The 16,434-nt window shown below is 37.3% G+C and overlaps 1 long non-coding RNA gene across 1 annotated transcript in view; it reads left to right on the top strand.

Moving 5' to 3' along the window:
- Positions 1-16,211, top strand: part of LOC103349072 (uncharacterized) — a 73,175-nt gene extending 56,964 nt beyond the window's left edge. The window contains exon 5 of the long non-coding RNA XR_007920956.2: positions 14,530-16,211. This is a non-coding gene — a long non-coding RNA (uncharacterized lncRNA). The remainder of the gene's footprint in view (positions 1-14,529) is intronic.
- The last annotated feature ends 223 nt before the right edge of the window (positions 16,212-16,434 follow it).

Raw genomic sequence — 16,434 nt, 5'->3', positions numbered from 1 at the left:
GCTGAAAGTAAACATAAGAAATCATTTTTCAGGAGAACAAGAAGGAAAATGAATGGAATAGAAGTATGTTATTATGGATTTAAAGTATCAATTGTGATTTTCTGTGGTGATGTTCAATATAGAGTAATGTTTAAAGGCACTATGGAGGTTTGCAGCAGCCCATGTACACTAAGGAAGCACTGTATTAATTTTCTGTGGCTGCTACAACAAATTAATGTAAACTGGGTGGCTTTTATAACAGCAAAATTTGTTTCCTCACAGGTCTAAAGGCCAGAAATCCAAAATCAAGATGTCAGCAGGGCTCATTTTCTCTAACAGCTGTTAAGAGAGAATATTTTGCTACCTCTTCCAGTTTCTGGCAGCTAACGGAAATTCTTGACCAGGGTCACGTTTATTCCTTCTCTGCTGTCTAACGTATATTCACATCACTTGAATCTCTGCCTCTGTAATCATAGTGTCTTCCTGTGTGGTTCTTCCAAGGAACCCTTGACAATGGATGAAAGGTCTGCTTGCATAATCTAGGATGATTTCCTGTTTTAATATATTTACATCTGAAATCATTATTTGTTTCAAGTAAGATAATATTTATACATTCTGGGAATTGGGACACAGTCATTTCATTGCAGAGGGTACCACTATCTACCATGAGGTACATGGTTTTTAAAATATTTTATTTCATTTAAGTTGTAAAGTTTCATGAATTTCATATTTACAGATTTAGGAACATCCCCTCTATTATTCCTCCCACCCAAGCTCCAACCCTTCTTCCTCCTCCCTTTTACATTCCCACTCTTAATTTTTATAAATTTTTCAATTTACTTAATGATCATCTAGTTAACTCTACACTAAATAAAAGAGTTCAACAAGTAATATGAAGAAAAAACCCCACTGTTCTTCAATAAAAGAGACAAGGGCTGTAAACAATCATTGATTCTCAAAATGTTTCAATTCTAAACATTACATTTTAGGTACTCTCTTAGTTACCATGGATCAGGGAAAGCATATGGTATCTGTTTTTTGGGACTGACTAGCTATTTCATTAAGTATAATGGTTTCCAGTTGCATCCTCTTGTTTCAAAAAAGAGGATTTGTTTTGTTTTACAGCTGAGTAATATTCCATATATATATATATATATATACACACACACACACACACACCAAAATATCTTTATCCAGTCAACAGTTAATGGACATCTGGGTTGATCCTATATCTTAGCTATTGTGAATTGTGCTGCAATGAACATGAGGGAAACAGATAACTCTTTCAGATGCCGATTCTTTTAGTTAGGGTAAATTCCCAGGAGGGGGTTGACAGGATCATATGGTAGGTCTATATTCAAATTTCTAAGATATCTCCATATGTCCTTCACAGTGGCTGGGCCAGTTTACATTCCCACCAATAGTGGATTAGGGTACCTTTTCCCCCACATCTTTACCAGCATTTGTTGTTTGTTTATTTCTGTATGAGAGCCATTCTAACTGGGGTGAGGTGAAACCACATTGTGGTTTAGATTTGTGTTTCCCTGACTGCTAGTGATCCTGAGCATTTTTCAAGTGGCTGTTGGCCATTAGAATTTCCTCTCTTGGAGAGTTTCCCCACTGTTCTCTAATAATTTGATGATATTGGGTCAGAGTTAGGTCTTTGGTCCATTTTGAGTATATTTTTGTGCAAGGTATAAGGTAGGGGTCTAGTTTCATACTTCTGAATGTGGAAATCTCATTTCTTCAACACCATTTGTTGAAGACTGTCCTTGCTGTAGGTTTGACTTTAGCTCCCCTATCAAAGATAAATTGGTTGTAGACGTGTGGATTGATTTCTGGAGTTTCTATTCTGTTCTATTAGTCTATATTTTTTTGGTGGTACCAGGCTGATTTGATTATAACTTCCCTGTAGTATTTCTTGAAATCAGGTATTGTGATGTTTCCAGATTTGTTTTTGTTATATATATTGCTTCAGCTATTCAGAGTCTCTTGTATTTCCATATGAATTTAAGAATAATTTTTCTAGATCTTTGAAGAATGTTGTTGGCATTTTGATTGGGATCACATTGAGTCTGTAAATTGCTTTTGTTGGTATAGACATTTTGATGATATTGATTATTCCAATCTATGAATATGGAAGATTTTTCCATTTTTAGTATTTTCTATTTCTTTCTTTAATGTTTTATAATTTTCATTGTAGAGATCTTTGATATCCTTGATTAAGTTTATCCCAAGGTATTTAATTTTTTGATAACTATTGTGAATGGGATTGATCTTAAAAAATTCTTTTCAGAAGTAGTATTGTCTGTGTATTCAAAAGTTATTGATTTTTGTGTGTTGATTTTATATCCTGCCACTTTACAAAACTGTTCTATGAATTCCAATAGTCTCTCAATGGAGTCTTTTGGATCCCCTAAATGTAGAGTCAAGTCATCTGCAAATAGGGACAGTTTGACTTCCTCGTTTCCAATTTGTTACCTTTGATTTCTCTTTCTTGCCTAATGGCTCTGGCTAAAACTTCCAGGACTATATTAAATAGCAATGGTGAGTGGTTGTCCTTACCTGATTCCAGATCTTAGAGATAATGCTTCCAGCTTTTCCCCATTCAATAGGATGCTGGCCATATGTTTGTCATAAATTTCCTTGATTGTGTTGAGGAATGTTCATTCCTTCTGTACCCAGTTTGCCTGGGTTTTCATCCTGAAAAAATGCTATACTTTATCAAGTGCTTTCTCTGCATCTATGGAGACAACCATAGGGTTCTTGTTCCTCAGTTTGTTAATGTGATGTATTACGTTAATGGATTTGTGAATGTTTAAAAATCCCTGCATACCAAGGACAAATCCCACTTGGTCTAGGTTAATGATCTTTCTGATATGTTGTTAGATTCAATTAGCTAGTGTTTTGTTGAGGATTTTTGCATCTGTGTTAATCAGGGATATTGGTGTATGTTTCTCTGTCTCTGTTGCATCTTTTTCTGATTTAGGAATTAAGGTGATGCAGGCTTCATAGAAGGAGTTTGGGAAGTTCCCTCCCTTTCTATTGTTTTGAATAGCTTGAGGAGGATTAGAATTAGTTCTTCTTTAAATGTCTGGTAGAATTCATCATTGAAGCTGTCGATCCTGGGCTTTTCTTTGTTACGAGTGTCTTTATTACTCATTCAATTTCTGTCTTGGTTTTCCAGCTATTTAGATTTTCTATATCTTAATTACTCAATTTTGGTGTATTGTATGTGTGTAGGAATCTATCCATTTTTTTCTAGGTTTCCAAATTTGTTGCCATAAAGCTCATTGCAGTAATTCCCTGATGATTCCTTTTTTTTTTTTTTTAGACAGGCAGAGTGGATAGTGAGAGAGAGACAGAGAGAAAGGTCTTCCTTTTGCCGTTGGTTCACCTTCCAATGGCCGCCACGGCTGGCGCGCTGTGGCCGGCGCACCGCGCTGATCCAATGGCAGGAGCCAGGTGCTTATCCTGGTCTCCCGTGGGGTGCAGGGCCCAAGCACTTGGGCCATCCTCCACTGCACTCCCTGGCTACAGCAGAGAGCTGGCCTGGAAGAGGGGCAACCAGGACAGAATCCAGCGCCCTGACTGGGACTAGAACCCGGTGTGCCAGCGCCACTAAGTGGAGGATTAGCCTATTGAGCCACGGCGCCAGCCACCTGATGATTCTTTTTATTTCTGTTGTATCTGTTGTTAAATTCCCTTTGTCATTTCTGACTTTATTGATTTTGGTCTTCTCCCTCTTTTTTTGTTTTTGGTTAGTTGGGACAATGGTGTATCAATTTTGTTTATTTTTTTTTTTTTTCAAAAAATCAGCTCTTCATTTCACTAATCTTTTGTTTTCTTTCGGTTTAAGTTTTGTTTATTTCTTCTCTAATTTTAATTATTTCTTTCCTCCTACTAATTTGGAGTTTGGTTTTTGCTATTTTTCTATGTCCTTGAGATGCATTGATAACTGATTTATTTGGTACCTTTCCAATTTCTTCATGTAGGTACCAGTTGCTATAAACTTCCCTCTTACATTGCTTTTGCTGAAACTCATTAGTTTTGATATTATGTATTGTCATCTTCATTCATTTCAGGAAACTTTTTGATTTCTTCCTTTACCCACTGTTTATTCTGGAACCAGTTGTTTGGTCTCCACATGTTTGCATATGATTTAGAGATTCTTGAGTTGGTGATTTCCATATCATTCCACTGTGGTCAGGGAAGATGCATGGTATGATTTCAATGTTTATACATTTTCTGAGACTTGTTTTGTGGCCTAGCATATGGTCTATCCTAAAGAAAGTTCCATGCACTGATGAGAAGAATGTGTATTCTGCAACTGTGGTTTTAAAAGTTCTTTATAAGTCAGTTTGGTTCATTTATTTGGTCCATAATGTTGGTTAGCTCTGTTGTTTCTTTGCTGATTTTTTGTCTAGTTGATCTGTCCAAAGAAAGCAGGGTTTTGGGGCCGACACTGTGGCGTATTGGGTAAAGCTGCTGCCTGCAGTGCCAGCATCCCATATGGGAGCCAGTTCAAGACCTGGCTGCTCCACTTCCCATCCAGCTCTATGCTATGGCCTGGGAAAGCAGTGAAAAATGGCCCACACCCTTGGGTTCCTGCACCTGCTTGGGAAACCTGGAGGAAGCTCCTGGCTGCTGGCTTTGGATTGGCTCAGCTTGGGCCATTATGGCCAATTGGGGAGTGAACTAGCGGATGGAAGACCTTTCTCTCTCTCTCTCTCTCTCTCTCTCTCTCTGCCTCTCCTCTCTGTGTAACTGACTTTCAAAATAAATAAATAAATCTTTAAACCTCTTAACATTTCTTTTAAGTAGCCAGGAGCCCTGTAATTGTGTGCATATACAATTATTATAATTACATCTTCCTGTTGAATTGATCTCTTAATCACTACATAGTGCCGTTCATCTCTTTTAACAGTTTTTGTGTTAAAGTCTATTTTGTCTAATATTAGGATGGCAACACTTGCCCATTTTTGCTTTATGTTAGCATGGAATATCTTTTTCCATCCTTTTACTTTCAGTCTGCATGTATCTTTGTTGGTGAGATGTGTGTCTTGTAGGCAGCAAATAGATGGGTCTTTTTTTTTTTTAAATTCATTCAGCCAGTCTGTGCCTTTTAACTGGAGAGTTGAGTCCATTTACATTCAAAGTGACCATTGATAAGTTCCGACTTGGCCCTGCCAATTTTTCTATAAGTATTCCTATTGTTTGCTTTGGATTTCTTATGTTCTTTTACTGGGGGATTTTCTGTCTTCTCATTCTTTTGTAATGATGTCTATCTTTTTGTGTTTCTCTGTGTAGTACATTCTTAAGGCTGGATAAGTATTGACAAATTCTTTCAATTTCTGTTTGTTATTGAAGGTCTTTATTTTACTTCATTCATAAATGAGAGCTTTGCAGGGTACAGTATTTCTGGGTTGAGATTTTTTTCTCTTAAAACTTGGAATATATCTCACGATTCTCTTTTAGCCTCTAGGGTTTATGATGATAAGTCAGCTCTGAGTATAATTATAGATCCTCTAAGTAACCTGGCGTTTCTGTCATGTACATTTTATAATATTTTCTTTATGTTTTACTATGGAAAGTTTGACTGCAGTATGTCATGGTGAAGATATTTTCTGGCCATGTCTGTTAGGAGTTCTTTTTTATTTATTTGACAGGTAGAGTTATAGACAGTGAGAGGGGAAGATAGAGAGAATGGTCTTCCTTCCGTTGGTTCACTCCCCAAATGGCTGTCAAGGCTGGCGCTGCATTTATCTGAATCCAGGAGCCAGGTGCTTCTTCCTGGTCTGCCATGTGGGTGCAGGGGTCCAAGCACTTGGGCCATCCTCCACTGCCCTCCTGGGCCACAGCAGAGAGCTGGTTTGGAAGTGGAACAGCCGGGACTAGAACTGGTGCCCATATGGGCTGCTGGCGCCACAGGCGGAGGATTAACCACGTGAACCATGTCTCCAGGCCAGGAGTTCTTTATGCTTCCTGTACTTGGACATCCCTTTCTTTCTCCAAATTGGGGAAGTTTTCTGTAATTATTTCACTATTTAGACCTTCCAGTACATTCTATCTATCCACACCTTCAGGAATTCCTAAGACTCATATAGTGGGTCATTTGATAGTATCTCATAAATATCTCACTCTGTTTTTTCTGTTTTTCTCATTTCTTGTTATTTTTTTTAAATCTGACTATAAGATTTCCAAAATTTGTCTTCTATTTCTGTATTCTTTCTTCTGCCTCACCATGTCTGCATTTAAGGCTTTCTACCACATTTTTTATTTGATATACTAAATTCTTCATTTTTAATATTCATTTTGTTTCTTCTTTAAAGTATAAATTTCATGGGAAAATTTTCATTCACATCATGTATGGTTTTCTTTAGTTTGTGGAGTTGCTTTGGATTGCTTTTGAGCAATCCTATGATTAATTTTTGAATTTCATTTACAGCATTTCCTCCATTCTAATATTGGAATGCTGTTGTGTTCCTTGGGTGGGGAGGAGTGTCGTAGTATCTTCTGTTACTTATTTCTTGAATTTCTGCACTTATTTTTATGTATTTGTGCAGTTGATTTTTAGTTTTTCCTCTGATGGCGTTTATTCTTGAGTTATGCCTCTGTGACTTTGTGGAATGTCTATACCTGTCCCAGATACCCAAGGAACCCTGAGTGTGATTGCCCAGAACCTTCTCATGTAGGCAATGAGTCCCCATGGTCTCAACATGCAAAGCTCCCACAGTCGCTAGGTGCAGAGCTTTCACTCTGTCCTGCCAGTCTTTCGGGTCAATAGAGCGCGAGATGTTCTCCAAGCATACTCTGCCTAGGTGTCTTGATCCTGGGAGGCTGGACATGCCTTACAGTCTTGCGTGGGTATCCAGCCACTTCTCAGCCAGCCTCAAAGTCAGTGGGTACTGTGGATTTTTCCCTCCACTAGAACATCTGGATCATACACCTACATAAGAGCCACTGGCTGAATGTTGCTGTCTCACTGCCACTGCTACCAGTAATGCCGAGAAGGTGTGCTGTCTCAACCAGTTGCTGTGGATGGGCACAGTGGCTTCTGAAGCTGCCGTCCAAACCCAAAATGGTGGCAACCCTTTCTCAGCCAGGCAATGTGCACTGTTGTGGGGAAGTTGGGGCAAGATAACCGTGCCTTCTGTATTTCCACTGGGCCCTTGGGCAACTAATAGCCCCCAGGGCTTCAATCTGGACTCAGACCATACTCTCCCTTCGGCTGTATCACCAGGGTTTGCTGCAGTCGGCTCTCACCCCCATCTCCAAACTGCTGCCAAGCCAGCTCTCAGAAGCTGCAGTCATAGGTTGTGTTTGTGCTGTGTATCCACTTGCTCCACACGCGTCCACAGTGTTCTTCTTCTTGTAGGATTGCTTCTGCTGTTGTGCTGTTCACTCTCTAAGTTTCCCCTGAGAGTGTATATCAATGCTTTTTTTAAAAAAGAAAAAAGCTATTTATCTCTAACCTAGTGCAGTATGTCATTCCTTAATCTGCCATCTTGGAATCTCCTGAGGTACATTTGTTGAGGTTGGATGCAGTCATTCCCATGACTGGATATGTTAAACTATGCAAGGGAAAAATTGCATCAACTGGGATGAGTGACATGAAAGCCATCTTGAGAGAAAAGATTAGACATCTAGTTGAGGGTGAAGAATCGTTGGACTGACAGAAGAATAAATGGCCTATAATGATACAGGTGAGGTGGGGTATACCAATTTGAGCAATATGTTAAAGAAGGATAAATGAGCAAATACTGACCATAGCATGAATTGAAATAATCTCTAATACGAGTTGGTGTTTTCTTTTCCTTTATTGTTTCATCCCAACCACCATGAATGTTCCATTTCTCCTAGTTGTTACTATAGCTTTGGATGTCAAGAAGTGTACCCATAGGGAACTGACAGCTCTAGCCTTTAGGAGCTTAGAAGCATAAGTTAGATTGGATCTGTCCTTTAAAATATTTGTGCAACTGTAGACATTTTCACCTGCCTCTCAATGACCTTGTCCTTTAGGAAAGTGATGACTACTATCTCATCTGGATGATGTCTCAGGAGACTGTTCCCTAGGGTCTTTAGTTTCTTTTTTCCTGCTTTTTATAGTTTATCAAAACAAAACTCCACTGCAGTCTGAATGCTGTTTAAGAACTTTATGAAAACTTACTCTTTAACATTACAACTTTCCCTCTTCCTATCTTATCACTGTCTCTTTGTTTCCTTCCCAATTAAGTTTCTCTGGTAGATGCTGAAGTCAGATGAACTTATCTTTCTAAAAAAGAGCTGCAATATTTGGGAGATCTTCAAAAACTTCATGGAAAATGAACATTGTTAAAAAAATTACACATGGATTTCAAAATTTGCTCCAAAGTAAACTTTAAATTTTATTTTCCATGAACTTTTTAAAAAAGATTTATTTATGTATTTGGAAGAGTTACACAGAGAGAGGAGAGGCAGAGAAAGAGGTAGAGACAGAGAAGTCTTCCATCTGCTGGTTCACTCCCCAGATGGCAACAATGGCCAGAGCTGCGCCAATCGGAAGCCAGGAGCCAGGAGCCAGGAGTTTCTTCCAGGTCTCCCACGTGGGTGCAGGAGCCCAAGGTCTTAGGCCATCTTCTACTGCTTTCCCAGGCCATAGCAGAGAGCTGGATTGGAAGAGGAGCAGCCGGGACTAGAACCGGTGCCCATATGGGATGCCGGTGCTTTAGGCCAGGGCTTTAACCCACTGCGCCACAGCGCTGGCCCCTTCCATGAACTTTTTGAAGTATCCTCTTAGGAAATTAGTCTGACATTCATTTCATCATTCAACTCTGAGCTTAATTATTCCAAATCTGCATTTATTTAGTAAACAAACATTTACAGAGCATTCACTATGTGTCAGTTCTAGGATTATGAACACCAAATAAGCATAATTTCTCTCCCTTATGCTGCCTGATGCAGGAGTCAGCAAACTGCCCCTTGAGTGAAATACAGCTCATAGCCTGTTTTTATATATCCTTATACTGAAATTTAATATTTTTGAACAGTTATAAAAAAGGCAAAAGGTAAAATATTTATCACAGTCCGTAAAAGTCCATAAAAGTATACTCATAAAAGTATACACTGGTCCTATTTAGAAAAAAAAGTTTGCTAATCCTTGGTCTAGTGAAGAAATACATAGGGAGAACAACACCAACCTTGGACACTGCTATAATTGTTTTAGAATTTTGCCTGGACAATGTGAGTCTCTCTTCTAATACAAGATTTTCTTTTGAAAATAAAGCATACTCTGATCTCAGATATAAGGTATGGGTAGTTCTGATTCCATCATACTTAGTTCATTAGTGCCTGAGTCTCATGCATCCAGACTTTCAATATCCCTTGTCCCAGAGTCTCATTTATAGTTGGGTCCATGACCTACAGAGTCCAGTTAGACACAGTCCTGGAATTTAAGCTGAATGAAAATGAAACTTAGTTGATCTGCACCATTATTTCTAAGAGGAACTGTCAGGAAGATAAATTCCCTCTGAAAAGTGGAGACAAAAATGAAAATGAAACTATGTGCTGAAGATATTATTTGAGTACTAGATCCAGTTGAATCTGGAACTAAATCTTATTGCTTGATTTATTTATTGTCTTATAAAATTATCTGTTAAGCTGGTTCAGATTTAGTTTCTGGTACTGTTTTAAAACATTTCCACTAACAACAAATTAAATGAGAAAATGTATGTTAAGTAACTGGTATATAAAGGTGATGAAGAAATCCTCTTCTTTAAAAAAAAATCAGAATATAGTGTGCAGTGAGAAGTATAGCATATTTACATTTAGAATAGTTACCAAAAGTAATCTAATCCAGCCCCCTTGTCTTACTGATGTGGAAATTGTAGGGCCCCAGAAAGTTGAAAATAAATTGAAAAAAAAAATTTCAAACTGAAAAATCACAATGACGTGATAATTACTAGTGCAATGTGTTTGATTTTGTATTGTTTACAGTTATGTGCAGCATCTAGTACATCTCTGAGAGCCAGGGAATTCTTCCTAGAAGAGATACTGATTTCACTGAGTTTTGAAGAGCAGTGTCTTTTTGCCCAGTTTAAAGAGGTAGGGTCCTACAGAAAGTGAAGTTATTCTATTCAGAGGGATTGAATGATGTGAAGGTCAAGACGTGAAGGAGAACATATGACTTTCTGAGAACTGCAAAGAGTTAAGTGGCAAGAATTCAGCAGTGAAGGATGAGATTGCAGAAGTAACCCACATTCAAATCATGACTTTCTTTGCTTATTGTAGAATAGAATATAGAATGTGCAAAGAGTTGCAGAGATTAAATTTATTTTCTAGAAATATGCTTAGTAGCTGATTTTCTGTTAATTCAGGAGAACAATATGAGTGTCTAAGTTAATACTGATGTGGGGGCATGAGGGTGGAGCAAGAGTGGAAATTGATATAGAATTTAGAAAAAGAGGAATATAGGAGGTAAAGGGGCAACAGATGCTGACTAATTCCATTTGAGAAGTGAAATTGATGAAACTGCAGAATGGACATAGGGTTGCCCAATGGCATAGATGCTGGTTCAGTCCTTTGATTACAGAGAACAGGAAGGAGAAACCTGGTTTGATTTTTATTTATTTATTTATTTATTTTGTGGAATGTTGGCATGTGAGAAAGGTGAGATGCACTTTTGACATTTTGAGTTTGAATTGCTCATGATCAAATTATTGTTTACTATTAAATAATAAGCTCTGAAATGAAGAAGGGAGATGGAGGCTGATGAAACAGAGCTTACAATAACTATCATGTTGAAAGTTGAAAACATACTGGATTGTGATTGCATAGGATAAAAAGCTGCCTCTGCTGATTTACTCCTGGTCTTTCCATAAAATTGTATATACTGAGAAAAAATATTATTATAAATACAGAATATAACAATGAGTCTTGAACAAGTCATCAATATAGTTTATTTCTACTTCAGATACTCCTGTTATGTCCTACAATCCTTGTAAAGGACTGAATATCTACAAGAAATTTTCATTGGGATTTCAAATTCTTTAAGCTCCATAACAATATTTTCCTCCTCTTTCTGAAAAAAAAATGAGGAAATAATATATCATTATGGAGGAGTCCTAGACTGGAAATCAGTAGAAACAAGTTTCTAAGTCCTGCTCCAAAGGGTTGTGTTCCTCTAAGAATGCCATCTAACATTACTGGAATCAGTTCACCCAGTTACAAAATAAGAAAGTTAAAGCAAACAATATGTAGGTGTTCCCTCTGCTCAGACATTCTAAAAGCCTAAGTATTTATGCATCTGCGAGTAACCTGCCTTTCCTTAATTTCATCCTAGTGCCACTGTTGGCATTAAGAGATGTGATAAACAGTTCTACCAATTTCATAGTTAGTGCTTTTCCAAGAAGAGTAGAGATACATAGAAATTTCCGACAACTCTAGAACAGACAAAAATCAAGCTGGGATGTGTAATGGTTAATCACTCTAATAGATCGTGTTGAGCTGCCCTCACTTATTTTCTCAGCCAGGAATTTCAGAGACATGGCCAGGAAGACCGCAGCCCCCACTGATGTCATGCTCTTCTGCTTCCAGTGGCTCCACACAGAATATTTAGTGTTAAAAATCTCAGTGAGCCTGCCTTGATATTTAATGTTATGTAAATTTTTGCTACCATTATTGCAAATTATTCAGAATATCAGAAGTGAGATTTGTGTCTTTGCAGACATATTTTTCAATTTAACCAAAACGTAAATGTTCATGATGTTTTAGTCTGAATAATTACATAATTGTGTATACAGAGCATATTAATTTAAACCAAAGTAATTCAATTATAAAATGTATTTTTATCATGAAAAACTGACAACATAATGGATAGAAATTGTTTAAGGGAATGAACACATTATCAAATAAAAAATGATTGACTTTCAGGAGTCACAGAACCTCAAAAATATAAAACATTATAGAAAAATGTGTCATTCAATTTTGAAAGTAATAGACAAGCAGATTCAGTTTGAATGTATTCTCCTAATGTGTCTAATCGTCTCCTTAATAAAAGAAAATAACATGTTAAACAAAATATCTGTAAACTCTCAAAAGGCAATGGAACTTGAGTAATAGGTATCGCAGATCTATACTTATTTCTACTTGTTTCTATGCCTGGACAGAGCTATAGACACAAAGGGGTTGTAGTGAGGCACATGCTATAGTTTTTGTTTGTTTCCATATTTAATAATTTTAAAACATTTAAAATAATACAGAAAAGTATACAACACAGTATACAGGAAAGTATAAAGATGCATTAAATGAGCTATAGTATTTAATGAAATCTTACTCTAAAAAATGTTTACAAAGGCTTAGCTCTGAGAGTGATCACATGCGTTGGACATCGCCTAAGGAATATAAGCAAAGAGTCGTGTGAAGGGCCTCCTTCCTAAAGCAAAGGGTTTAGCATGAAAAATAATTTCAGAAGGTTCACTGTTAGGCCCTGGAAGGAAAAGGAAGGAAATGGAAGAACAAATTTTGGAATCTCTTCTAAGAGTAAAGTGAGGTACAGCAGTGTGTGCTTGATTTTACTAGAATAAATAGCAAATAACAGAGGACTGTGATCTCCTTTCATCTATATATGCCTTCTCTGTTAATACTTTTTATAGCCTTTTGCTTGTCTTATAAATTGGACTGAAGTGAGGACTGCCATAAAGCCATAGTTCATTCATTCACATTTCCAAGTTCTTTAGTATATTACTTGTGTCTCCTTTGGTATGTAGCATAATCTGGCTTCCATTATCATAATCTTATCTATTTTTTCCTTTCCTTATGGTATAGACTTATTAATTATTCCTTAAATGTATATTAACTATAATTGTTCTCATGAGTGCCTTTTTTTTACTTGAAATTATGACTATTTTTAAAGCAAAAACAAAATAAGATATAAGTTACCTTGAGTATGTTTGTAAGGGTAAAACGAGAAGGGTAAGGAATTTGTTTTGTTTCTTTCTTTCTTTTCTTTTTTTTTTTTTTTTTTTTTTTTTGACAGGCAGAGTGGACAGTGAGAGAGAGAGACAGAGAGAAAGGTCTTCCTTTTGCCGTTGGTTCACCCTCCAATGGCCGCTGCGGTCGGCGCGCTGCGGCCGGCGCACTGTGCTGATCTGATGGCAGGAGCCAGGTGCTTCTCCTGGTCTCCCATGGGGTGCAGGGCCCGAGCACTTGGGCCATCCTCCACTGCACTCCCTGGCCACAGCAGAGAGCTGGCCTGGAAGAGGGGCAACCTGGACAGAATCCGGCGCCCTGACCGGGACTAGAACCTGGTGTGCCGGCGCTGCAAGGCGGAGGATTATCCTAGTGAGCCGTGGCACCGGCAGGAATTTGTTTTGTTTCATAAGTACATTTCATAAAGTATACAAATAATTTTTATTACAAATTATTCAACATGAATAGGTCCATGTTCAGTCCAATTTATAAGACCGGCAAAAGGCTATAATAAGGATTAACAGAGAAGGCATATATAGATGAAATGAGATCACAGTCCTCTGTTATTTCCTATTTATTCTAGTAAAACCAAGCACACTTGCTGCACCACACATTCACTTTACTCGTAGAAGGGATCCTCAAATTTGTTCTTCCATTTCCTTCTTTTTCCTTCCAGTTTTTTATCATTTTTATCAATATCAATTAAGAAAAACATTCTGAAATAATTTTTAGCAACATGTCTTCTGGTAGTAGCATTCATACAACTAAAATATAACAGAATGAAAAACTTTAATATCTATATACAGTAAGTACTCTACTAAAGTCAGTGTGGAATATTTTTTGAAATGAGCAGTAAATTATTCATGCAGTTAATTTATTATATGCCTTCCTAAAATAATTTTATGGATATTCATAGCTCTTTTAAATCTATGACTTCCTATATTTTATTGAAATATCAGTATTATCTCTCCACTTTATGAAGAAAATTGAGGTATAGTCAGAATAAGGAAACATAAAAGGTACTGAGATAGGTGGCTAAGTAAGTTCTGAAATTCTTGTATAACTGTTATTTTCTGATATTATCAGAAATTGGATTTTCACAATTAATATTTCCATTATAACTACTCATTTAATTAAAATATAGTTTATTTTGAAATGTTTGAATTTTGCCTCTTTGTCATAGTAGGTCAGTATAAATTGCTATGGACTTATTGCTGCATTTCCTTTCAATCAAGAAAATAAAAAGTATTCCTATTTGTCTTGGTCCTTTGAAAAAATACGTAATTGTTTGGCTAATTTACACTACTTTGTTTCCTGTAAGATTCTAGAAGGTCCTCAAAGTAATAGGAACTGTTATTGCAGCGTAAGTCATAATCGAAAACGCTGTTGTCTTAGAAACGGACTTTCCTTTCTTCCCAGAGTGGCTCACAGGCTGCCGGCAGCATCCAGCGCCAGCCTGGGGTTGGAGAGCACTTTGTCAGCCACAAGAACAATCCATTCTTGCAGTTTATATCATCATGTTTTGTATTTCAGAGGAAATATAAAGGCAATGTTTTTTTTAAAACATGAAGGTAAAAGATAACACCGTTAATTTTCTTTTAGCCTTTTAACAGCTTGTTCCTGTCCATGAGATGCAGCCTCAGACATGGTAGATTCCAAGGGACACACTTGAGAGCATTTCTGAGTACTGCAGTGATATGAGGATATCATGACTGAAGTGCTTCTCCGCAAACCTGTGGCAAAGTTGAATGAAAACGACCAGAGAATCTAAAACCAAATAGAGAAGGAGCATTGAAGTCACAGCGAATTTCAGCTGTGGTATGCTTTTAAAACAAACAAGCAAAGAACCAAAAAGCAAACCCCAAAGGTGTCAAGTATACGAAACATGTCACAAACCACAGGAAACACGTTGGTGGTGGTGTGTTGTTTTTATGGAATCTCTACATTGACGTGATCTGTATGGTGTTAAGATACTCATTAGTTGAGCACTTATATTTTGAGCATCTTCCAATTGCTATTTGCTGTTATCTGAAAGTTGTTTTCATGAAACAACAACAACAAAGTGAAACCTCTGCCCCAGGAGATTTCTACTCTGGTGGGAAGGGAGGCAGGATACTCAGTAAAGAAATAAATGGTGTGTCATCTTGTGTTGAGCTACTGCAATGACAAGGCAGCAGTGAAGGAGTTAAACCCAAGAAATAAGATTTGTGCCTGTGTGTGTGTGTGTGTGTGTGTGTGAGAGAGAGAGAGAGAGAGAGAGAGAGAGAGAGAGAGAGACTTGGTATTGTCACTTTAATTAGCATGGTTAGTGGGCAACCAAGAGGAAGCATCTGCCTCCTGGCTTTGGATCTGCACAGTTCCAACCCTAGTGGCCATTTGGGAAGTGAACCAATTGAAGGAAGACCTTTCTCTCTGTCTCTGTCTCTCACTGTCTAACTCTGCCTGTCAAAAAAAATAGCATGGTTAGGAAACCTTGATAAAGAAACATTTGAGTAGAGAACTGATGAAGATGAGAAATAATTCTGCAAGGAAGACAAAGTTTTTATCTGTGTGGCAACAAAACTCTGATCATTCTTAAACTGCTAAGAATTCAATGAAAATTCAGATAGTAAAATCACTACAATCATTAAGATTTTTTCCTGTAGAATTATTATAGCATTTATATTGCTACATAGTGGGTCAACTCTAAAGGCAAAGCATTTCAGGAAATACATGCTGAATTGATTAAATATCAAAGTATACTTAGACAATGTCAAAGGCTTATTGCCTAGTGCATAAAAACATGTTAAACTCCATTTTTCCACGCAGAAAGGTACGTGCAGATGCCTTTGTAGCTCTTTTATTTCCTGCATTTTATTTTCTCAGAGGATGGGAAGTACAATATACTTTTAGTTGTACAGTGCTTGAATTTCTTGTGTGCAGTAAATACACGGAAGGACATTAGCAAACCAAAAAAGAGTACCAGGATCTTGCTTTTGAGTCCTAGCTTTGTCTTTAATCATTTCCATGGATATTGGTTTCACTGACCCTTACATTAATCATTTCTTAGTGAAAAAGAGATGCGCAAGACTATTGCCCCTATTTTGTAAATAAAAAAAAAAAGGATGATAGGAAGGTTAAAAGATTTGCCTCAGGCAATTCTAACTATAAGGCTCTAGTAAAGCCCTTCAAAGAAGCTATTTGTCTTAAATGACAGTTCAGAGTTTTAACCACTCTGCTGCAGAGTAAACTAAGTCTGAAACAGCGTTTGTAATAGAAAGAGAACAGGACTGGGAATCAGGAGATCTCAATTCTACTTGCATTTGCACCACTAACTAGCTTCGTGGTCTTTTGAATTAATATTTTTTTCATTTTAAGTTGGGAGGCCATTGGATACACTTATTTATCAAAAAGCTTTTAATGAGAGCCTTTTCAGACCAGGCCTGGCAATGGGCACCGGTGGACTTACGTATCATGCTCTAAAAGAATGCATATACCTACTAGTGGAGCGAGTTCTCAAATCAACGA

The sequence above is a fragment of the Oryctolagus cuniculus genome, chromosome 9 (genome assembly GCF_964237555.1).
Source record: "Oryctolagus cuniculus chromosome 9, mOryCun1.1, whole genome shotgun sequence".
In the NCBI taxonomy this organism is placed as follows: domain Eukaryota; kingdom Metazoa; phylum Chordata; class Mammalia; order Lagomorpha; family Leporidae; genus Oryctolagus; species Oryctolagus cuniculus.
Note: the sequence above shows the minus strand (reverse complement) of the source record. Positions and strands in the feature narration are given on the sequence as shown.